The sequence below is a fragment of the Mya arenaria genome, chromosome 13 (assembly GCF_026914265.1).
Source record: "Mya arenaria isolate MELC-2E11 chromosome 13, ASM2691426v1".
Lineage (NCBI taxonomy): Eukaryota > Metazoa > Mollusca > Bivalvia > Myida > Myidae > Mya > Mya arenaria.
The window spans coordinates 4,212,503-4,233,888 of NC_069134.1; the positions used below are offsets into that span (position 1 = coordinate 4,212,503).

The following is a 21,386-nucleotide window of genomic DNA, read 5'->3' on the forward strand; positions in this document are numbered from 1 at the left end:
TGTTGAGAAAATGTTGACATTTAGTCCATGCATGCATTTAATCCGATGTAATAATTCATGCATGCCATGAACCGTATGATCATTTCAATGACTGTCAAGTACATTTTCTGTGTGCTCACGATTTTTCTAGAGGAAATAGAGTGCTTCAACTATATGGAAACATCTAAATATTCATAAAACGAACATTCTTTGAGGTTACAATAAATATTTTCTCTTAAACAAGCACATTTAATTTAACACAATCCATTTCCTTGTTGTTACAATGGGCCTTCTTTACGCGGATTGAAAACGGTGTTAATCGCCGGCAGCCGCATCGCACTTTCGTATATCCTTACTACTATTTACGAGGTCTATATCGAAGCTTTCGGGGATGGCCGAGTTGTTACGATTGTTAAATTCCTTCAAATATTGTACATTTTCAAATCATTTGGAAGAAGAGAATAGCATATACTAGTCGCTTTTATTTTTAATAATGTTTTTCTTTATTTTTTCCTAGTTTTAGTACAATGATGCTTTTTATTATGAAACTCTATGATCACACAGTTTTAAACCTTTTATTTTATAAGGGAGACTGTGTGTGATGTTTTTGGTTTCTAACGAAGACTGCATCGTATCTTTGAAAAGTATTTGCATTAGGTGCTCTGAATTGTTTCCCTCCGTCTGCAGATAGAGTTGGGATCTCTAATCATTGAAGTACTTGGGGTTTACCTTTTTGTTTTTTTAATATTATTTGTTTTATTGATAAGTTTCCTCAAGTTAATGCATACTTTGATAAGATTTATCTATTGCGTTTTATCTTTGTTAATAATTGTTGGGATAAGCGTGAGGTTTGTGCACATAAACTGGTTTAAAAGCTCAGTAAATTTACATTTTACTGACCGTTCCAAGGCGGTACCTAGCAATTCTTGATAAACATACCAATTATTTATATATATATATACATAGTATTTATGCACTATGCTGTTTGTAGATTTGTGTGTAGTTCTATGTTTTTTGTTTGTGAATTTGTGTTCTATGTCTTTGGTGTTTGCCCATTGCCACTAAACCGGGTTTATGTTGAAACTTTTTGCTACTGAGCATGTTTCTGTAGCTTTTTTTGCATATATATTGTGACCAAAGAAATCATTGTTTCTTCTTTAGTCGACGACTCTGTTTTATATTAGTCGCTATTGAGATGGTTACATTTAACTACTTTAAATTGCCTCGAGAATGCAGGTTGTATTTGTTTTAAAGATATTTGTTTAGACTACAAGTTGTAGTGCTATATATTGGATCAAGCTATGATGTCAGTATTATTTAGTATGTTCAAGTAGTAGTTTGTAATAATAAATAAATGTCTTTCGATACAAAACGTAGATGACATATGTATTTATATATATAGTCGATTAGATTGGCGAAGAAGGGCATGATGAAACACAGGTAACATACACCACAATGGTATTGGAAAAAGCAGATAACATAAACTGTACATTGTTCTCAATTCATTACTTTATCAATTTAATTTTAATATAGAATAAAAGCTCTTTACATCGATACACATCCGAAATTGCAAAGCGAAATTGTGGTGCTATTTATTCCTTTATAGGATTGAACGCATCAGAAGCTTCAAGTATTGATGCAGGTGTGTGAACGTTTGAACCTATAATAATATAACTTTTATATGTAAAAGTGTTTGCACCCATTAAGTGAGGTATGAAAAGAAATGTACAACGAGCGCATATTACACGTTATATAATAACTTCTTTATAAGAGATTATTTTGTTTTTGAGAGTGTCTAAGCTAATGCATTAGTGTTCATATCAGAATAGTAACCCTTCTGGGCATGAAGTATCGTGTAAATAAGTTACAACTGTAATTTAATATACGCTCGATAATCTTGCAAAGTAAGCTCTCAAACATGGAACACAACATCTACCTCACATACCCATCGTCATAAAGTTAAGAAAGTTAAGTTTGAACCGAAGAAATCTTATGTATTTGATTGACTGATTGATGCTTATTAAGGTTGAAGCACACTATAAACACAATAAAACACATTCACGTACATAATACGGTCGTTTAAAAAGTGACATTAATATAGGGTAAATACACCTTTTTGAGGTCGTTATCATCTGCAAAGGTCCGCAAAATGGTTTACAGCCCAAGTGCGTAGCATTTTAAGAGCCCTTGCAAATGGTAACTACCGAAAAAAGGTGTATTATCGCTTTTATTGCATAAAAAACACACCATGAGAATCGCTTGTGTTTAAAAAAGCTGTTAATGCCTCGAAAATGCAAAAACAATTAGTTCAAAATAACCTCCATAACAGGTGCTTGTGTGACGTCATGAGTGATGTCATTGATTTTTTTTTACATTAAGCTCGATTCGGGCCGCAACATAACTCCACAGTTGCATTTTGTTTCGACGCCATTTTTTGCAGTGTCCATTCGTTTAAAAAGTTTTTTTGTTTGAAAATTGACTTGAATACTGGGATTATTTACAAACAAGAAGTATTGGGTAATCAATTAATTACCGATATAGTCCTACTTTAACCATTATTTGTTTTGACAACTATTTTAAGCCTGAAAATTTTGTAAACATGTTCTTGATAAAATGTACTGCATCTTCAGCATCAGAGAAAAAAATATTTGATATTTCTTTGTTCATTGCATACGACGTTATGGAATCATGTCCATATAAGTCGTATGTTCTGAATAAAATCGACAGAAATAACTAAGGTTCGGCGGAGTTGAACGTTTTAGACTTAATTCAGTGCTTTTAAGGGAAAACAACTGCAGAAAGTACTATGTAGTAAACACACGTCAGCTTGCCAGGAAAAGACACTTGCGGTTTATTTAATTTGTTGATATTTGTATACAGCTATATGCTGAATTTTTTTTGTGTGCTAAAGTTGGAATCGTTGACCCACTTTCGGTCAGAAACCAGGTCACTCAGCTGCCATTGTTATGATGCCAGCCCTGAAAGCGCTTATGTAAAACAAAAAGCCGGTCATTAATGGCACGTGAATTTACTGAATAATGCACGTTTTCTACCGATAACGCCCGGGTTTTTGCGTTTTTACACACCACGATAACGGACCCAAAACACACATTTTATGCAATAATTAGCAATAACGTACTTGATTCTTTATCATACTTAATATATCATCACAAACAATGGTTGGATAACAGGATGACTATAACAAATTAAATGTATTTGTGGACTAAAAAAATTAGAAACTGTAGTTGGTAACTTTAGTATGGCGTAATATAACCGAGGATGTCTCCTCAAGGTTGGGAGCCTATTTCCTTTGAAATATTTGCCATTTAAATAAAGTTATTTGATTTCCTTTTACTTCATATCATCAAAATATTATAATTAGACTTTAATTCCTTAAAAGAAGTTACAATCGAAATGGTTCGAAACCCGACCGTATCAACTTAAGTTTGACATCACGATTTGTTATGGTAACGTATTTAGTCCACTTTAAACGGAATTTATACCATCGAAATACCGTTGGTTATACCTCTGTACACTGAAGTTGTTAGGGTGTATATGGATTCGGCATGTCCGTGCGTCCTTCCATATGTATGTCCGTAAAAATAATTGGTGTGTGCTACATCTTCAAAACAGCAGAACGGACATGGGTGCATTCATTCATATTGTCCAAACATATATCAAATGTATGCATTTTTCATCAATCATTACCTATAGCATTATAGGATGATTAATTGAATATCATATATTGTTTTTTACATAAGCGGGGTCATTCTATATATTATTTTATTTGAAAGAAAACAATAGATGCATGGTATTAAATAACTAAATAAACAATTCAAAATTATTGAATTATATTTATTACAGACATATAAATTGGTTTATAGGTCTGAATATTTATCATGTATATTACACCAATATAACCACTCTCGGACGTCGACCGTTGTCCAGTATTGCGACCAAGTAATCAGCCATTTTGAAGGACTTTGCATGCATATCATTCAAATATCATTCAAATAAATCATCAACATCTTTTGTTTGAATACTGTCTACAATTTCATTATTTATGAGTTAACATGCTTCTAGATTGCATGTCTTAAAATTGATACTACTTAAAGACCATCGCCATAAATAAAGCATTTAGACATGAGTGCCTGTTCCCTAAACAAACACATTGAAATAGTCATATTTGCTCAGTTTTTATGTCAATTGTTCAACAGACTCATTCAGGCTTAGCATTGGCTTTTCATAAAGAAAGATAGTATTTATTGTTTAAAGTGTGGAAATCTAGGTGGGGGCATTAATGTAATATATAACACCCTCCATGAGATCTATTCAAGTGTTACATAAAATGATAAAAGAAATCAACAATCACTTGTTTCAAATACCTTCTTTTAAATGCAGGCTATAGATCTTTCAAACTGAAAAAAAAAACACAATGTTGATGAAATTCTAGTCCTTCGTTGAAAATTAAAACCGAAAAGAAAAGAATTTTGGTGTTTGGTATTCAGACCAAATGTCAATACTTTTATGCATATTTTTACTTATATTGGTAAGTTTATAGGATAGCTTGATTTATAAGATATTTACTGCGTGTCAGAAAATGTCAATACGTCTATTGTGTATAAATCGGTTTAAAGATATTCAAGGCCAGCATGGAACAACATCGACCATTAAGGCACTTTGATACTAAGGATTTTAAAGGTAAAGGTAAATAATACCAGAATGGTCCAAACACTCATCAGCGTGTCAGATCAAATGTCAATCATTTTATTGCGCGGGCGCATCGTGATTGTTTTAGAAGTGTCCCTGGTGCAATGGGCTTGCGCATGCGGCGTTTTCATCGTTTTGATCGCGCATGCGCCGTTTCTTACCGTCCGCTCTCGGATAATTCCGAAGCAGTTCGCCATTAGACTGGTTCCTGTTCGATTTTGCAATAGAAGATTGGTAATCTTCTAATATGTGAAGCTTTGAAAATATAAGGCAAATTAAAACCAGAGATTTTTTTAAATAACTCTTTTAGAGAAAACATATCATAAATGCACAGTTGTTGAGAAAACTTCTCTTTTTAGTTTAAATATGTTTACCTAAAAGAATAAACCACGAATGCGCAGAATGTATAATCTTAGCAAATCGGTGAACCAGTCTATTATCTGATTACATGACGTGTACGGGTCAGATGCAAGCGTCCAGTAGATTAGGGATATCGAGGTCAACACGCTGGCGGTTGGGGAAAGGTATTTTCATTTTCTTTTTACGTAGTGAACTGAAAAACTATTGTTATTTTATATTTATCATTTTAAAAGCAGGTTTCGTGTCTTTCGATTTAAACAGTAGCACGGTTTTTTTGCGGTATTCCTACTTTCATTTTGGACAACATTGAAGGCTTTTCCAAATTGCGTCATTAAAACCAGGAATGATAGCCGTCCAATGAAAACGCTTCTTGCATTTCAGATTTAGGCGAATGTGCGGTCAAGGTCAAAATTGCGAGAGGCTGAATCGAAGTGAAATACCGCAACAAAAACGTTCGATTTGGACATTAACGCGTCTAACTGAATGAGTCACAATGGTAGGGATGATATTTCAAGCCCTTCTTTGTAATGCATACGCAAAGTTTGCATGTCAGTCTGTATGTAACGAGTTTAAGGTGATTTGTTCGTAGTCATTACATTTTTGCATCGTTTTCATTATGCACCAGTTATTATTTTAGACAAATGCATCAGTCAATTAAAACCACGCCCCCCGGTCAGGGGAATAGCGAGGACCCTGACCATAGGTCCAGCCAATCTTGGCTAAAATCACGTCCTGCGGGGATGAACAGATGGTTTAATCTCGCCAAATGCCCTGCACCCCAGGGGCCCTAGGTAAGGCCCATTCCCCGCTATAATTTAAGCGAGACACAACCATCCCATTCACCCGGTAATGCAGGGCCACCTGAAAGTTAAAAACATGGTCCATTTCCCCGGCTATCCCCGGTATACCCCCAGACCTTGGGGGTCGTGGTTACAATTGACTGGTGCATTAGTTTAAAATAATAAACATGTTTTACGGGATTCTGTCTCAATAAAATGTATATTTATATTTATCATCCTACATTCCAGTTTCTACCACAAGAGTTGTAAATATTGAACAGAGAGGGCTTCATCTTCAAGATGAAAACTGCAAAAAATGGCCACCAACAATAATGGGCCAGGACTGAGGAGTTCCAAGAAATGAGTATTCTTCAGCCCACAAATATCAGTGCTGCCCCGCTGCCCAAAACCAGGTTTGTTCTCTTTCTTAGTTTCCTGTTAACTTTATGGTTTCAGAACAATAGCCAGCATTCATATTAAAAATGAAATCCCAAACCTTCTGCATTTTGTGTTGCTATGTAACACAACTAAAGCTAGGCAAATATTTTGCTAAGTTTTTAACTGCAACTTTAAATAGCATTGCTTTTGGTATTAACATTCAACCTTTAATAAAACAAAAACATATGGATGTTTCAATGCATTTCAATAAATAATTGAATGTATTTACAATTATTCACAATTTCATATAATGTTTAAAAAAAAATTAACTCTACAAGCTTACATTATTTCACAATATAATCTTTTTTTAGACATCATTTTGATTTTTATTTCGCACAAAAATACATGACCTAAAAACAAGCCTTCCTTAAAATTAATAACATTTTTTTACTTTTTTCTAACAAAATTGCTTAACTCAATAGCTGAATAAAGGAATGAAATCATTACTTGTATATAAATACTTAATCTTAATTATTATTCTGCAATTCATGCATCAATGTTTGATTTGTATAACCTGATTCAGAATTGACATCAAATTGCCAATTACCTGTCAATTCACATTTCGAATAAAGCTTATGAAATCAACCTTGAAACCTAACAAATTCACCTCAGTTTAATGTTTAGAGTTATTTCATTTCTCATGTTTCATGTTATCAGGTCTTCAGTGCTACATTCACTTATCATGATATCATAACAAACTCCTTTCATATCTTTTTAGAGTGTGGCAAAAAGTAAATGGACCTTGACAAATTTCCTCTATGTTAGAGCCAGTCCCTTACACAAGTGGCCTACTTTTGCACAGCTGAGGTTGTTATCAAACGCAGCAGTAGGTATGAAATGCGGAAACTGTTCCAACTTGATCTTCAACAGTTGAGTTACTCCTCATCACAATACCTGAACTGAAAACAATCGGTGATGATCCTGCACTTCACTTCTACCCCACAGTGCTCTTCCCTATAAACGCTAGAGGAAAGTTTGAAAATGAAAAACTTGTCATTGCAAGTGTGAAAGGACCAATTGATTCTTAACAAAACAACCTGCCTCAATGCTTTAGCTGACACTACACACAAGGCAATTTGTTTTTCTCGCAACCTGACCGGTATGTTGAATCTGATCGAAATTGTACACAACCACTGGTCAAGAATATAGAAATACAAGTTGTATGATCAGTAACCTAAAATATTCTTGAATATTTAAACATAATAAAAAGGTATGTTGAATTTGATCAAAATTGTACACAACCACTGGTCAAGAATATAGAAATACAAGTTGTATGATCAGTAACCTAAAATATTCTTGAATATTTGAACATAATAAAAAAGTATTCTTTAAAGTTATACATATTGTGTGTAGTGTAGGTAAGATCAATGTCAAGGCTATTTTGGCTAAAAAAAAGGAAAATGAGTCTTGATTCATAACATCGATGAAATAGCAAGCCTTAAGTATTTTCGATAAAGTGATACATATATTTTGTGGTGATGTCATAACCTTGTTTCACTGTTTTTGAAGAGAAAACACATGTTATAAATATATTATCACATTTGTGTTTTTTTAGCTCGACTATTTTAAGAATAAGGTGGGCTATACTATTGGCTCTGGTGTCGGTGTCTGGTTCAAGTTTTAGGGCAAGTTGGGATTTTCACTTATAAGTCCAATACCCTTCATTCAATTGACTTAATACCTCACACAGTTGTTCAGGGCCATCATATAATGGGAATAGATAACTCCTTTATACAAGTTATGGCCCCTGATTGACTATCAAACTTAGGTTAAAGTTTATTGATAACTTCTCTACCATTCGTTCATTTAACTTAATACTTGACCCATTTGTTCAGGACCATCACACAATGAGGTTACATAACTCTGTATTATCCTCAATACAAGTTATAGCCCCTGATTGACTTAGTTTAAAGGTTTAGGGCAGGTTAAAGGAACAAGTTGGGATTTTCACTAATAAGTCCAATACCCTTCATTCAATTCACTTACCGTAATACTTTACACAGATGTTCAGAGCCATCACATAATTAGGTAAGATAACTCCATATCATATTTTATTCACATAATGGCCCCTGATTGACTATGGAACTTAGGTTAAAATTTTAGGGCAGGTTGATATATTGATTGATAACTTCTATACCCTTCATTCACATTATCCGTAATACAAGTTATGGCCCCTGATTGACTTAGGTTAAAGTTTTAGGGCAAGTTAAAGTTTTAGGGCAAATTGGGATTTTAATAAAAAAAACTTCTATACCTTCATTTAATGCACTTAATACTTCGCAGAATTATTGACGACCATCTTACACTAAGGAACATAACTTCATGTTAACCCTAAATACAAATTATTGCACTTGAATGTTTTTTTTTTCTTTTTAACTCTTCTTTTAATATCTTCAGAAAGGCACATTTTTATATTCCTAACCACATTTTCATAAAGGGAAAACAAGATATTTGAATGACCTGTGTCATTGTTCGGGTGGGCTGGTGTTAGAGCAGCGTCAAAGTCACCTTATGTATCGAATAATTTTAGTTAGGTTTGACATACAGAGACCAAACTTGGTATATGCAAAGAGTTTATGGAGACCTTTTATGGGAATGCGTTTGAGGCCCCTATGATCAAGGTCAAGGTTACTATAAATAGAAAAAGGGTTGGTTTTGAATAACTTAAGTAAGGGTCTTCTAATTGGTACCAAATTTGGTATATAGGAGGAGTTTATAGAGACCTTTCCTGAGATTGTGTTTTTGGCCCCGAGAGTTATGGTCTAGGTCAAGGTCAAAATAGAAATATGGTAAGTACTGAATAACTCAAGTAAGGATTGACATAGTGTGACCAAACTTGGTATATAGGACAAGTTCATGCAGAGCTTTAATGGATGCTTTTTGGCCCCCTAGCGTCGTTGTCACTGTTACTAAAAATAGATTACTGTTTCAGTAAAGGCTGACATACTGTGACCAAACTTGATATATGTAGGAAGAGTTTATAGCGCGGACACGAGTATGTGTACTCTGACATTTAAATATCTCGTGTGACTTTGATCTTTGAGTTATGGACCCTGGTCAATGTCACTGCTCATCGTCTCAATGAGGATAACATTTGTACCAAGCAATATGGTAATCCATCAATGCATAAGTAAGTTATAGCACGGACACGAAATGTTACAGCCAGACGGACAGACAGACTGATGAAGTGTTTCTGTAATCCCCTCCCCACTCCGTGGCGGGGGATTTGAAATTTGATATTTATAAAATAGTGTACTTACATTTTTTCCATTGTTCTGTTTTACCATTCTGTCAATATGTTAAGTGACAGTTGTGCCAATATCTTACAGTCACCATATATGACTTTACAGAATCGTAACATTATTTAATAACCTCATCATAATGATTACTTATCTTCCTATTGTTTTCTTAAATGTTCTGCAATTTCAATAATTATTTACAAAACATGTTCCTAAAATCAGAGACATTTGACAGTATTATAAGAATTCTCATTCAAGGTTTTGTCTATCTGAACACTGATGTTTGCATAATGCCCTGTAGATATCACTATGCTTTTGCTAAGTTTAATTCCCATTAATGTTTAAATTTATTTCTCATATATATGTACATATATTTAACAATGTTCTGTTTTTCAACATCTCAATTAAACAGTTACAAAATGTTAATTTACAAGAAATACTTGTCTTGGAAAGCGCAAATTTTGTGTTAATATCCGCAAACAAATGATTTAAGATTACTGACAAAAGATCAAATCACAGATTTTCATATTTCCATTTGAAAATTAATGTCTTATGGCTAAAGCTGTTACTACCAGTTTAAGAAAATTGCATAAAACATCAATTTTTGAACTTGCGTATAAAAATCTGCATTCTTTTTTTATCAGCTGTCTTATATAACTGGTTTCAATGGATTTTCGCAAAATATGGCTCGTTCTTAGTCAAAAAATGAAAAAGTTGTCAAACATTCAATCTGTGAGAGTGCAGCTTTAACTCTGATGAATATATCATTCAATGTCTCTTTTATAGGCACTGACTCTCCATTTACAAACATTAGAATTCATAATGCTTAAAAAAGTATGCCTGTTTCAACTTCTCAACTTACCCTGCTTTTTTTGCATTACCCTTAACCATTCTATTGTGTGTTGTTGTTTTTCATTTTCGTGATTTATGACTTTTCAAACTTTAAAAAATAATGGCCTTTTGGCTATCAACCATATCAGCAATGCTTATACTGATAATATAAAACTCCAGGCATATCATTTATAGTTTTGCGTTTGACAACTTTCAACTTTTAAGTTAGTAAATCATTTAACAAATATACCTATTTTCAACCCAATTTATTCCAACATAACAACTGAAACTGAGTCTTTTTAAGCCCCCCCCCCCCCATGAAAAACATATTTATCACCCTATTAATAGTTTCATTCAAATACTGTGCATTTGCATACTGGGTACATATTACTAGGTTTTCATGCATTTTCATTTATATTCTTTTCTTTCATACCTGTTCTATTTCATTGCTTATGAAATAGTACCAGCATGTATTTTAGTATTGTATTAATTTGTCTGTATATGTCGCACTTACACCAAATTTTAACAAATATTATTTCTATTGTTTATTACATTTCAGTACAACTCTACCATTCCCAGCATACATACTAACTCTGTATATTTTGTTATCATGCTTATTACTCTTTGTTGAATACAAAATGTATATCAAATGTCATATTGCTCATGTTCTTTCTTATTTGTATATATTTTCACATTTCAGTAATACTCAATGCAGTATTTATTCTTATATTTCAATGTCATATTTTAAAGAATTGAAAAGTTTTACAGGCAAAATAACATTAACACATTTCCACCAAACTTTGTACAAATGCTTCACTTTTCATGTATTAGAACATATTCCTCACTTCATTTCATTGTAACCTATAATTTTCAGCACTTTCTTCATAAATCTTTTGTGTCATCATATTTCCATACACATTAAGTGATCAACTTCCTAGTCATACCACTATCAACCTGCATCACATTCTGCTCATCATTCTTATATCTTATGCCTTAAAAGTGCATAATGCATGATGATTACATAATGTTTATTGCCTGTAAGTGTCAGTATATGCTAAACTTCTTTCTTTGGTTAAAAACATCCTGCGTGCCTATAAATCATCTACGCCACAGAACAAGGAAAATGACATTAATAATGATGATCAGACTTCTTTCTTTCAGCTCATGTATAACCAACTTCTTTCAGTTTATGTTAAATGTATTTTTTTTAATTGTGTTAAAATCTGTTACATAAGCAAACAGTTTTATGTGTTTTTCAGTTAGAAACAATGGCTTTGTAACACTTAATTATAACGGTCAACTTGTTTCGCGGATTATTAGCCAAAAGTAAACATTGTTTTAAGCATATGTCCTTAATTAGTTTTTTGGATTAACGTTTGGTGCTACTCCTGTTTAAAGTCAACATTTCATCAAAGTACAAATTCTCAACGTTTCGAACTTTGCCCAGAATTTACCAAATCATGTTGGCATATTTAACATTTTAGCTATCATATCAGCCACTCCAAAAGAAAACCACCACTGTGGCCATGTTGTCTTTTATAAATGTGTGTATATTGATACAGTTCATGAATAAAGTTATTTGATACAATTATGGTTTCTGTCATAGATATACCATCAGTTGTACAATTGTTATTGTGTTAAGTTTTATTTTCATTTCAAAACAACAGCCCAATTCTGTCATCTTTTAAGTAACTTCATTTCACTGACATCTACAATCAATGTTAGTCCTTACTTCATTTACTTCGTTCTGACCCTACATATAGACTTGCATAACCAATAGTTGGCCCGCGCTAACATCCAATTGCTGCATCTTGCAGCAACTTTTGTACTTGTTGTCTGTACTAATGGGCATATTGATTGTCGAGGCTCTAATGGTCAGCTAACTGAACATTAAATTTTTATCGGTTTTCCAGATCGAAGGGCAAAACTTAAATGCTCTGTATTTACGTGTTTAAAAGAAAGCTAGGGTAGTTTGGTCCACATAATAGTCAGTTTTTAAGGCGTGTCTAATCAATTGTCGGATTTAAAGATAGCTTGGTTAGTATGGTCAAAACAATGACCGGTTTCGAGTTGCTAGGCAAAAGGAAAGTAATTCAATGTTCTGTATATATGGGTTTTAAATAGTTATGTTACTAATTGGCAAACATTGACTCGTTATTAAACTTGAGGTTGATATAGGTAATACATTCTAATAAAACACACACAAAGGTTTAAAACGTTTACTAGGTAAGCGATTTAGGGCCATCAGGTTCCTCTTGTTATTTATGTTTCGGAATTTTGAATAGAGGGAAATCTTGCTTTTTAATAGCGTGTGATGTGTATTTTAACATAAAATGTGTTAAACGAATGATTTCGTTCTACAATGGAAAACTAGTATAGGGGCCCCTCCGTAGTCAAATTTGCATAATGACATCATCAATTATAAATAGCCCTCCGTAGTCAAATTTGCATAATGGCATTATCATTGAGATCTTGACAACATCCTCATATTTGGCGCTAATAAATTTGGTTTCGACCTAGCGTTTTGTATAATTAAGATTTAATCTATTTACATTAATAAAGGTGAAGTAGGTGTCTCGCCAGTCCAGCTTTTTTAATAAACAGCGGATGACATGTTAATCATGTGAGTTTGATTGAGTAGCAGCTCAACTCAACTCAACTCAACATCTTTATTTCCCCCATGGCTGGAGATATTCATGGTATATACAAACATTTATAGACATAGAACGTATATAATATATGTATAATAATAGTACAGTTCTAAATTATTGCGTATTGGTGTCAAAATATTTATACAAACATTGCAGGATATAGCTTCATATCTAAGTATAAATAGAAAGCTTATATTCTACATGCAAATAAAATTAGTCTATTTGACTTCCATGATAGTATAGTTGTATGTGATTCGCCGCTTGGATGCAAAAATCTTGTCAAAACGAAATACAAGAGATTTGCAGCAGCGAGTTATAGCATACATAATTTTGTTTACGTTAGAAGGATAACATGAGCATAGATTAATTGATAAGAGTAATCCATAAATTGCCTAGCAGTTTTATATGAAAAATGTCACTATGTTGACTCCCGCCTAGACGAAACAGCACATTGTAGAGCTTGGATTTTACTAACGAAAGGTTAGTAAAAGTATCTGTTTAAACAGCGTGTAATAAATTTAAAACATAATTTCAAAAATACGACGTGTTGATCGATTTCCAGTAGTGGCTCGATTGGGGCCCCTAAAACCTTTAAGCACCAGGTAAGGCTGTCAAGAGAAGAAAGAGTGTCACAAAAGTCGTGGTTGAAAGCTTCTTTTAGTTGGTTTGTAAAGTTTGCTTTTTCGAATAGTGTAGCTTTACATTCACACAGAACATGTGTCAGTTCTTCCTGGTATATCCTGTCACATTTAATGCAGGTTCTTGTCGCAAGCACAGCTGATCTGCACCATAGTTTTGCTATTAATCTAAGAGTCTCCCTGAATACACTTTTTCTTGAAACAGAGTATATTATAGAAGGCGAGACTACAGGGTGGAGGATTCGAAACAATATAAACTCACAGTCATTTGCGGTGCGATTTTCCCAGCAGTTGACTTCTAGTAATTTGACTGAGTTATTAACAATCCTTTTCCATGTTGTTTTGAGTGGTAATTGAAATGACACGGTAAGGTACTCATTAAGTAAAAATTGCAAATTGTACTTTGTGAGTATTCTGCATATGTCCGGGATAAAACCAAGTTTAACAGAGTAATTGTCTTCCAAATACATACAATATTTCCTGATGAAAATCTCTTTCGTTATACAATGTTGAGGCAAATTTAAAATTTTATACAAAAACATCAGTTTACGTTTATCGATCTGGCCACAGAGGCGGTTAAGTCCGAGCATGGATTCCGACAAATCAGATCTAACTTGGGAGGGAAAACCTTGCACTTTCTTTGCCACAAGGTGTTGAAATCGATCGACTGTTTTTGTGTCATTTACGGTCATGTTGTTCCATAGTTCAGAGCCGTAAAGTGTTATCGGGACAATAATCTTTTGGTATAAGCTGCATGAAACGAGAGGGCCTACTCCGAACGGATGGACACCCTGCCCGACCATAGAGAATAGGGCATTTTTCGCTTTTTGAATGCGTTGTGTTATGCGTCCGTGCAGTTTTAAGTTTGAATCCTGCAGTATACCTAGATGAGTAGTGGATGTGACTTGTTGGATGATACGCTCACCGTACATGATAAGGATTTGGGGGACGCTGCGGCGTGGTGAAAATACTATTACATCAGATTTGTTGACATTCATTTCTATGTTCCAACGTTGGCAATACGAGTAGACTATATCGACCATACACTGGAGGTCGTAGGGACAGAAAGCGACGAGTGATATGTCGTCTGCAAATGCGGGACTTCCGGAATTCACAGACAGAAGTTGTGCCCCATGACGGCAACTGGAGAGATGTCGTAATAACGCGTCTATATACACCAGGTAGTAGAAAGTGGAAAGTACCCCACCTTGTCTGACGCCACGTACGACGTCGAAGGCGTCTGACGTTAGCCTTGACCGACGCGGATAATACATCGGAGGGATTTATATGAGGATTGGATAATCCGTAGGGGTTTACCTTTGATACCAAGTCTACCTAGTTTAAGTAAGAGTGCTTGGTGTCGGACAGTATCGAAGGCAGCCTTTTGATCTAGGCATGCTAAGTACGCGTGACTACCATTGTCAACAGCGTGGTAAATCATTTCCTGGAGGTTAAATGCGGCTGTCAAGCAGCTGAGACCCTTTAGAAACCCGTTTTGTTGGGGACTAGGAAATAGTGACTTGTGTAGTAAAGGGTTGGCGTATATTCTGTTGGCCAAGAGCTTTTCAAAGATTTTACAAAAACAAGGTATAAGAGATATTGGTCTATAGCTTGATGGATCTCGCTTATCTTTACCTTTGCCTTTGTAAATTGGAACCAATACGCTTGTTTTCCATGCGCTTGGAGTTGACTCGTGCTTGATTACAGCATTGAATAAGAATGTGAGCGCTCTAGTTATTGCTGGCCCACCTATTAATACATGCTCGTTCAGTATACCATCGTGACCAGGGCTTTTGTGTTTGGCGAGTGCCTGTGTGACCTTTTGTATTTCTTCCGGTGTGAAGGGAAGTGTGATAAAGTGGGAAAGGTCTCGATTTTCACTATTTACGTTCAGAAAGCTATTTAGTTCGGCCTCGTCACGGTAAGCGAGGGTATCTTGACTATTTGAACAGCTAAAGACGTTAGAGAAGTGGTGCATAAATCCTTCTGAAACCTTTTCGTTAGTGAATGAGGTTTCGCTATAGATAATCTCTGAGCAGACGTTTGACTTTTGGGGATTTTTTGACCGAAGGAGTTTCCAGAACAGCTTGTAGTCCAACTCTGCCGTTTTGTTAAGCTCGTCTAATGTGTGTATAATGGCGACTGTTCCCCGCGGGGCTTACCGTCGTTAATCCAACGACGTCGTAAAACACGGGATTCAGTGTGTGCGCTTTTGACAGCGTTTGACCAATATGGTTTTGCCCTTTTATTGAATTTGCTAGTAGGGAGTTTTGTCGAGGCATCGTGTAATATGTTGCAGAGCATGGTGTTAATAAAATCGGGTGATTGCTTGTCTGCCTCGGTTTGTGTGGGCTCATCAATAAGTAGGGATACCTGTGAGTAGATAGCATTCTGGTATTCTATGATGTTACCGGATGTGCACTTGTTCCAAGCAATGCACTTCTTTGGCGCTTAGGGGACACGCCACTGTTTGGGCGCATTTCGAAATTGAAAAGAATAGGGAGGTGGTCAGATGTAAAAACCTCGTTTTCATTTCCAATTGAAAACGAATGGAAGGGAGCCGTGTTTGATTGTTCTACGAATACGTGATCAATAGAAACTTTTGTCGGTATGAATGTGTAGTCGGCTGAGTGGCCTATATCTAACTGCAGGGATGTAAGACTATTTGTAGCCAAGAACTCTGTTAGCAGTTTAGACTTGGTGGAAGGCTTTTGACCTGGGGCAAGGTTACTTGAGAGTTGTGCGTTGAAATCTCCTGCTAGGATGACTGATCCCATCTTTGAATAAAGTGCAACCAGGGACTGGACGTCGCTGAGGACGTCTCTATAATCATCAATATCGCTATCTGACGGCATGTAAACACAGAATAGATATGTCGGAATGTTTGTGTCTGTCCTATGTTCGATGCCAGTAACTCTATCGTTTTCGATATTATTGATTTTATCAACATGATAAGTTAAATCGCTTCTTAACATGATGGCAGTGCCGCCTCTACCACATTTTAAGATTCCAAAGTGATCTAGAGATTCGTCTATCGTATAGAATGCCGAAAAATTGGCATTTATGGAGTTTAAAAAAATTACATTGTGTGGCAATAACTTATGTTCGGTGATAAATGCGAGGTCAATTTTCTTATCTTCAAGAAAGGAAGACAGTGAATAGGCCGAGGACATGATACCTCGAACATTCCAAACAAGTATATTCAGTGTCATTATGGCTAAGGTATATCGAATGGTATTCATTTTGTTATAATATGTTAGTACTAGTACAAATCAGTTTAACACGCTAGTCCCTAGTTGGGTCCCATTCGTCAACTACGTCATAGTCCTCCTTGTTGTAGTGCCACATGCAGTCTCTCGATGTATCCCTATCTCTTTGGTCACTCTCTGGCTCCCGTTCGCTGTCATTGTCCTCGTCATGGAAACAGAACCGGTAACGATTACCTGTTGGGCGTCTATAGTGGTCCAAACGTTTTTTGCGTGATTGATGCTTTTCCTGTTCCCATTCATTCTTCCCGACCCATTTCCGCCAGGTGACGTTTAGCGGCCAGAATGCGTCATTCTCAACGGTTTCCTCGTCCTCGGGGTAAATGTTAATTTTAGCTGAAGAGCCGTATCTACCGTGAAATATTGTTACTCGCTTCAGGCGCACCCGGTTGTCTTTAAAGTGGCCATAAATGTCTTGCTCAACGACAATAGAGTCTATGTTGCCAATAAAGTAGGATGATGTCTGTCGGCGCCGAACTGCTATAAAGCGGTTTTGGCTTGATTCGTTTTCGGTTGCTGACGCCAGCGCGTTCTCGCTGGAGTTATTGGTATTCCGATATGCGGTCGCCTGTGGCTGAGGTGCCTGCTCGTGAGTAGGTGTGGCCCGTTGTTTCGGCTTTTTTTGAGTCGATTCGTGCTCCCGTAGTTCCGGTTCCTGGGTTCCTTTCAATTTGTTAGAATTGTAAGGCCGAATTGGTGAGCGTACGCGTACTTCTGACCGTGATACTAATGTACGTCCCGACGCGGCTTTAGGTGACGTCATTTGATTTTCCTGAGGTTCGCATGGCTCCGCAGCAAAGCTTTGTGCTTTTGCGGGTGACGTCGAGGCTTCAGAGTATGTATTAGATGTTGGCTCTTCCTGAAAGGCCCCCGGGAATGCCACTGGGACGTAAGAATCTACGAGGCGCTTATTCAATATGCTTACCGCAGACTCAAGCTTTGTGACGTCATCTTGCAATTTATTTATAGGGTTCCCCTGAGTCGGTAGAGACGCTAATACACTATAAGGTACCTTGAAATCTCCGAAAAGCTGTTGTCATGTTAGCAATGTCAGTTTGCATTACCTTACACAGTGAAGAGTCGGTATACTGTTGCCTCGATATATCAGCGATATCGGCTTGAATTTTGCTTAGCATGGCGTAAATATCCGGTTTGTTAAAGTTATCGTCGGCATCACAGTCAATTATTACTGCTTCCTGTTGGGAGGATGTTGCTGATGTGAAAACGTCATTGATTTCTTTCGATCTTTCTCCATTTAGGAATGCCTGTAGCACATAGCAGTCGCCTGCACACTTTTGTTCTTTTGTGCCCGCCGACGAGTTACGTCGATTTACAAGTCTTGTCTCTGGACACCCCGGGAATCCCCTGGCGCGTTCAGCTAGCCTCTCCCGGTACGCGTTTATCCTGGTGATGTCGCTTCTGCAATAGCTTAAGAGATTGTGTACGAATGAGTTCCGGGTGAGATTCGATAAAAGTTCATCGAGATCTTGAAAGAATCTCTGCGGTAATGGTGGCTGTGAGAATTCTACTACATCATCATAGTCGTGTTCGTCATCATCAATCTCTATATACCGTTTTTGCTCGTCTAGTTCCTTTTTCATTTGAATCAAGCTATTGTTAACAAATCGCTTTGGATCTGTTTCATCAGGGTCGGAAACACTACCCATTTTATTAGTTTATCGCTCAAGGGATTACCTCCCTTCCACAGTACGAATAACGGTAACCACTGACTGGCTGCAATGTAAATGTCAACACCAATTATCGTAAAAAGTGTTCACTACGGAGATTTATTCCTTTGTTGTTCCTTTGTTGTCCAGTTTTTTATGTATAACTTTTAATTAGTCTGAATTTAAACTTTCAATTTAATACCACTTGATGGAGCTGAGATTTACGAACATCCACATATAATTTTAGTCACAATATGTTTATTTTGCGAACTATAAATCCACTTTATTCCAAGAGCACAAAATGTACGTCTGCACTGCTCGATAGTCAATTGTACCTTTTTGTAGTTGTACAATTGTTATTGTGTTAAGTTTTATTTTCATTTCAAAACAACAGCCCAATTCTGTCATCTTTTAAGTAACTTCATTTCACTGACATCTACAATCAATGTTAGTCCTTACTTCATTTACTTCGTTCTGACCCTACATATAGACTTGCATAACCAATAGTTGGCCCGCGCTAACATCCAATTGCTGCATCTTGCAGCAACTTTTGTACTTGTTGTCTGTACTAATGGGCATATTGATTGTCGAGGCTCTAATGGTCAGCTAACTGAACATTAAATTTTTATCGGTTTTCCAGATCGAAGGGCAAAACTTAAATGCTCTGTATTTACGTGTACGAAAGCTAGGGTAGTTTGGTCCACATAATAGTCAGTTTTTAAGGCGTGTCTAATCAATTGTCGGATTTAAAGATAGCTTGGTAAGTATGGTCAAAACAATGACCGGTTTCGAGTTGCTAGGCAAAAGGAAAGTAATTTAATGTTCTGTATATATGGGTTTTAAATAGTTATGTTACTAATTGGCAAACATTGACTCGTTATTAAACTTGAGGTTGATATAGGTAATACATTCTAATAAAACACACACAAAGGTTTAAAACGTTTACTAGGTAAGCGATTTAGGGCCATCAGGTTCCTCTTGTTATTTATGTTTTGGAATTTTGAATAGAGGGAAATCTTGCTTTTTAATAGCGTGTGATGTGTATTTTAACATAAAATGTGTTTAACGAATGATTTCGTTCTACAATGGAAAACTAGTATAGGGGCCCCTCCGTAGTCAAATTTGCATAATGACATCATCAATTATAAATAGCCCTCCGTAGTCAAATTTGCATAATGGCATTATCATTGAGATCTTGACAACATCCTCATATTTGGCGCTAATAAATTTGGTTTCGACCTAGCGTTTTGTATAATTAAGATTTAATCTATTTACATTAATAAAGGTGAAGTAGGTGTCTCGCCAGTCCAGCTTTTTTAATAAACAGCGGATGACATGTTAATCATGTGAGTTTGATTGAGTAGCAGCAACGGCTGTAGAATCACAAAGCTTGTACTTTACGGGGACGGTCCGTCTTCATTAATCAAACACTTGATCTAGAGAAAAACACTTGAACTGTCAATGATCACTTAAAAACGTTCGCATGAATTCAGCAATTATATTAAGAGCTCCTTTATATAAAGTCTTGACCCTTCGCGCCTATCATTGTAGTGAGATCAGTCATTAACACACACAAAGAAGTCAACTTCAGAGGTAACTACATTTATTGTACATACCAATTTGAAAACAAATTAACAAAACCTTGTACACAATTTTCAATAATCATTTTCTCAAGGAAATTCACTAAGATGTATGTTATAAATATGAGTATGTACTTGATAGTTTAAAAAAACAAACATTGATAAGAATAATGTAAATTCATAAGTAATAATGTTGGTTAAATGTTTGAAGCAATAAAACGTTATCTAGGCGACCATTTACAAAAGTCTTTGTTACATTTCTACTGTATGGTTTTATAAAACGTATTTCAAACAAAATTTCAGATAATCACTTGAAATTGTTAATCTTGGGAGACTACACGCCATAAGAAAGAAAAAAAAGTCAAATATTCAAACAAGTATGGTTTACCCCCTTTTAGTAAATACAAACTAGCTTTCTGATTAATTATGAACAATGCATTATCCCAAGGTCAGTGGTCTATCGCGCGTTTACTTTTGAGTGATTAACTCTGATCCTGAAAGGTCTGAGGTTTGAAACACCCCATAGTTTTTCTTTTTGTTTCAATGCAAACATATTTAAAAGTATCAAACTGGTAAAACAGAATACATGTTACAATCACATAAAATGTGACTAGTCCCGTTATTAAGTATTTAATTGTCATCCGTTAAGTCAATGATGGGTTGTGTATTAGAAGGTCCAACGGGACACGGGGCATACGTTGAAACTTTAGACTTTTGAATGATATCAGTGTTGTACTCTGTAGGCATATGGTGTAAAAAAAGAGTTTTCAGTGCGATAAACAGAGAGTAAAACTCTAAACGGTGAGACTCTCCATTAAATCCTTCTAGTACATGACTCAATTCATGTAGGAAAACAACTATCAAATGGTCAATACAAGAAATGCCACTTAAATTGAGTATAATCATAACCTTGGTCGAACCAGCACTCTTCATAGTAATACCTATGGGAGCATTGCCATGTGTTTTTATCAGTTTGATACCTAAAGTATTGAATTCGGTAGAACGCTGACCAATCAAATGGGTAAACAAACTTAAAACGACTTCTATAGTGGAAAAGGCTTCGTCAACTGTAAATGGCCGCCTAATATAGACATCATTATCTTCACAACCATATCTGATGCCGTACAAATTGTCAGGATATTGAAAACTAAATCTAGGTAAATTACGAGTGTTTGTTCGCACATTCCCATTTGGAAGTTCTTTAATAACTTTCAGTTTTTGCACAATATAACGGCCACATCCAGTTTG

General features: G+C 35.7%; 1 protein-coding gene and 1 long non-coding RNA gene across 2 annotated transcripts in view; both read left to right on the forward strand.

The window, feature by feature from the left end:
• LOC128214126 (T-cell-specific guanine nucleotide triphosphate-binding protein 2-like) overlaps positions 1 to 21,386 on the forward strand; it is a 222,597-nt gene that overhangs the window by 84,466 nt on the left and 116,745 nt on the right. The window lies entirely within an intron of this gene.
• On the forward strand, positions 5,087 to 7,271 carry LOC128214130 (uncharacterized). The gene is made up of 4 exons (XR_008257872.1): positions 5,087 to 5,213; positions 5,431 to 5,545; positions 6,078 to 6,241; positions 6,985 to 7,271. It is a non-coding gene; the product is annotated as an uncharacterized LOC128214130 (long non-coding RNA).